Genomic DNA, 4933 nt, shown 5'->3' with positions numbered 1-4933 from the left:
GGCGGTTTTGCAAACACATCGACGATAGAGTGGTCTAAAAATTTTTTCCCCAGATAGGGTCTGGGGTACCTTCCAAAATTTTTCCTCTTGCCGAAAGAGGTGCAGATACCAAACCCACGATTGAGAGAAATAAAGGTTGCGCCCATAACGGTACCGCTATTCCTCTCTTAGTGAATTTGACAGAATCGTTGTTTGCATGACGTCACACTTGTGCAACTTGTTTACGTTTTCCTTGCAACATTTTTTCTTCTTCTTCCATTCGTGCTCACGTTTTTGCATTTCTCTCTCGCAATTGCACCAGTGTGACGTCACACAAAAGTTATTCTCAAAAATCCTCTCTGATGGGTGCAATCTTGTATTCTATCATTCTTGTACCAAACCTTAAGTTTCTAAGTATCCATTTAGAGGATGCTCATGATGCTCATATTTTACTATATACCATGTTCTGACCGACATCGAAAACATGTTTTCGATGCTAAAACTGGTCTTCGACCTTAAACTTATGTTTTCGTCCATGTAAAATCTGTCAAACGAAAACCAGTTTTCGCTGGAAACTACTTGAAAACTCACGTTCCACTCATTCCAATCGGTGTATTCACTCGTTTTTTTCGATTATTTATCGAAGTGGAAGTCATATTTTATCATCTTCAATACGGCCTTTCGGATTTATTGTTAATTGGCTGGCCAAAGTAAAATAAGAATGAAAGTTAAAGGCTGTAAATGAAAAGAAAATGAAGGAAAAGTGTTTGGGTTTTGTTTTTGTGCAGCAAAATTGCAATCAAAAGATGTAAGAATTAGTCAACGAAAGCACTAACAACCGGTGTAAACAGCCTTCAGCCCACAAGCCCAAAACTAATTTTCTAAGTGTTTTCGTTGTCGGTCAGAACATGGTATTAGAAGTATTAGTTGCGTTCCTTATCACCCTGAAATAGACAGAAATAGTCCGAAGTAGTCAGATTTAATCCAAAAAGCGTTCCTTAACTCGAAAATTACAGCAGAAATGAGAAAGCAACACTCAGTGAGAGTGACTCTCTTCAGTCCGAAGTAGTCAGATTTTGTCAGAAGAATTTTTGCTGGCAAAATCTTGAAAAGTGTCAAACTCAACTGAATTTAAATTAACGGAAATTAAAGAATACACAAAAAGTGAGAATAATCTAAAAAGTAAAAAAAGTTAATTAAAAGTGGAAGGAGGCAAAAATAATTGATATAGGTAGTGTTTATTGTGCTTGTGCTTGTGTGAATGTTTTGTACATAAATTTCTATTCTTATTTGACGTTAGTTTTGTTGTTGCCTTTCTTGGGACTAAAAATTACTTTTTCCTGCTACTCTATTTTAGTGAGCGCATTTTGCTTACGCTCTTGCATTTTGACACTTTTCAGATTTTAGTCCGAAAAGATAAGGAATGGACCTAAAGGGTGAACACACCAAAACTGCGACACTTTCGGAAGCTTATAACTTACCCAAAACGAATTCAATATTTTGAAATTCAAATACCATAAGCTGACTACATGACCTTAGTTGGACGTAGAAGAAATTTCATTTGAATTTGATTCCTAGTTGAGTTAAAAATAGCAACCGAGTTAGAAACGAGACAAACCATTTTGCACGAGTTTATAAATGATCCGGCCTTAAGTACACGTAAAATTGCTAAAAAATTAAAGATTGCACTATTCGGTACAAATAAGGCCTGGCAGTTACGAGAAAACCAGGGAGCGGGGGTTAGCATGGTCAAAGTGATAAAAACAGTGCTCGGAAGGTCCTCAGTGCGTTTTCGCGAAATCCGAAGATTTTGTCGCGTTATGTTGCAAAATCCGTACGCAGATCGCAGTTTTTCGTACAAAAGGTAATGCGGAAAGGTTCTACAGCTCAAACAGCGCCAGACCGAGGCGCAAAGTAGAATGTTACAGCGAAATCCCGCATTCGGAAGTTGTATGAATTCTAAATTAAAAAATACAACTGCATTGTTATGGACTGCGAAACCTACTGCTATAAAAATTCAAAATATATTGCAGGTCAAGATTTTTATACTGCTGCAAGTCGTCAAGATGCCCCTGAAAGTTGTAAGTTGAAAATGAAGTCCAAATTTCCAAAAACCACATGGTTTGGCAAGCTATTTGTTCCTGCGAACGTAAGAGCAGCCTTTTTTTCCCATCCGGGACACTGAATGATCAAGTTTATCGGGATGACTGCCTCAAAAGGCGTCTTCTGTCATTTATCAACAGATAAGGAGTAGGCCATCGTTCTAGGCGGACATGGCAACCTGCCACTATGCCAAGGACACATTGCCGTGGTATAATGCAAATAACATCAATTTTGTACCTCACGACTGCAATCCACCCAATAGCCCAGAACCACGTCCTATTGGGGAATATTGGTCAATTGTCAAAGAAATCTTGCAGAAAACAGGTGAAACAGTGAAAAATATTGAAGAATGCAAAACAAAGTAGTTGTGCGCATCGCGTAAAGTCGATGATGCAGTCGTGCAGAATATGATGGCGCGTGTGCGATGAAAATACCGATCACTTGCATATGGAGCAAATAATAACTAATATTTTAACATTTTAATAACATCAAGTTATATAATACAAAAAAAACAGTTTCAAAGCCTGCTAGTTTGTTTCTGGTAGTAATTTCTAAGTGTCGCAGTTTTGGTGTGTTCACCCTTTATTGTGTACATATATTAATCAAACAATTGGTTAAGTAACCTAAGAAGATTTCAAATTTAAATTATCTATTAAAATATCACAAGCTTCAGTTGTCATGGAAACAATAGCTTTTTATAAAAATCACCAATATTTTTGCCAGTTTCATAGGGATCCAGTAGAGCATTTCAAGGTTATTGAGCACCCTGTATTGGTTGCAGTAGGAAACTTAAAGTTGGACCTCTAATGTACATACATGACATAAGTACATACACCCACATGTATATGTCCATCAGTATATCAACGAAGTCCGTTTGTTTCATCATACATACTAGGGATGATTCGAATGTCATATTTTTCACATTCGAATCCGAATGTTAGGAATAACGTTAGAAAAGCTATAATCAACTTAAGCAACCGTTTTAATTATCTAAAAATTTTATAAATTATTAGAACATTGAACGAGTGCTTAACCTATACAGTGTTTTAATCTAGTAGTCAAAGTTCACAAGAGGCATATCATATTTAAAAAAAAAAAGCTATTTTGCTGCCTTTTCTCCCATGAGGCGATTTCTTAGAGGCTCGTATATAAGGCCGGCTGCACTTAACAATTGCTCACTTGGACAGGGCTGCCAACTATCCTTAGCTATGAGGTGCCATATTGATGCCAAAATGTGCCAAATAGAAAAATAAAATTGCCAAAAAAGGTGCCACTCTTTTTAATCATTCCCATTTAGCAATAAAATAAGAACCACATTTTCAACACAAAAGTGCAATGATAAAATAAGATAAACCAGTTGAATAGCCTAATAAATTAGAAAATTTTAGTTGAGAAAAAGAAGTAACTACACGCAAAGAATTTCACAAAAATGTATTGAAATGTTATTTTTTTTTACAAAAGCGCAATTTTGGCATTTTGTGCCGAACTGAAAAATTAAGTGCCGTTTGAAGTAACATATGGCCAAAATGGCACGGTTTGAGCCATGCACTTGCGACGCTGGCGGGTGGAGTGCTCAAATATTTGTGGACCATATCTGCCAATTTGTCGTATTTTAGTTCAGTTTTCTACCAATCGAGAGGATTTTCACCGAGATGAGCTCGTTTTTTTTTAAGATAGGCCTTCAATTGAGCTTTTATTTCACATTTTTTATTGCCTCTAGATTCTACATCCGAGCATTCGCTTTCGCTGAAGGAATCTAAAAGTATTTCTAAGTTGCTTATAAGACTTTTAGCAGTACTTGCTGAAGGGCCATCAATGTTGCTTGATATACTACTTAACCGTATAGCGCCTGAAGCTAAAAGCCGGTTACTGTCCGCTCCCATGTACACATGCGCATTCGCAAAACATTCGTATCATTTGATGCGAATGCGAATAATTTGCAAATATTCACAACATCCCTTATACATACATATATCCATACAAACATAAATATGAATGTACGAATGTATGTAGGTACACGAAGCACGCTTTGCAAATATTCGCAAGATCCCTGATACATACATATATCGATCCAAACATAAATATGAATGTACGAATGTATGTAGGTACACGAAGCACGCTTCCTTCATTCATATATTCTTATTTCGGTTTATGCGGGCTTTGTTGCTAGCTTTGCTTGGTAGCGGCAGAAGGCTCTGTTATGCATACTTGGCATTGCATGCACTGCTATACCATTTTTACGTAGAAATCAAAAACCAACAGACTTCCATGAACGAAAGACACAAGATCACGCCTTAAGGAAAGAAAGAAAAAAGTTATTTTCCAGCTGTTGAAATCTCGACGCCATCTTTGTTGTAAGAAGTAAACAACGAAGAGAACAAAAAAAACGCGTAATTGTTGAACGCATGAATAATCATTTTTATTATGCAAATTCTCCTATAAATCATGTCGTTGTGTTAAATTATTCTTTACCTTATGTGTGCACACGTTGTCACAAGCGAAAATTAAGAAAATTGCAGTAAAAAACCACCACCAAATTGTAAACAACGAACAAATGTAAACAAACGGCTTATGTCAAAATCGCCCTACTTTTTTCATAAGTGCGATTATAACGGGCCACTCTTCTGCTGTCGTGATCTTGTCTTTTTGGTTCATGCAGACTTCTACGTATGTAATGCTGTGCGTTGAGTAACCGCTTACATGCGAAGCTCATTTAACAGATTCCTTATGTGACAACACGCAAGAAATGCCAAGTATGTATAACAGAGCCTAGAGCTGAAATGCAAAATGAGTTCATACATGTAAGTTAACAAGGGGGCCAACCTACTTACTAATGCGAATGTGCTGACGC

This window comes from Rhagoletis pomonella, unplaced genomic scaffold (genome assembly GCF_013731165.1).
Source record: "Rhagoletis pomonella isolate Grant_MI unplaced genomic scaffold, Rhpom_1.0 Rhpom_scaffold_01451, whole genome shotgun sequence".
NCBI lineage: Eukaryota > Metazoa > Arthropoda > Insecta > Diptera > Tephritidae > Rhagoletis > Rhagoletis pomonella.
This window is presented reverse-complemented; position numbering follows the sequence as displayed.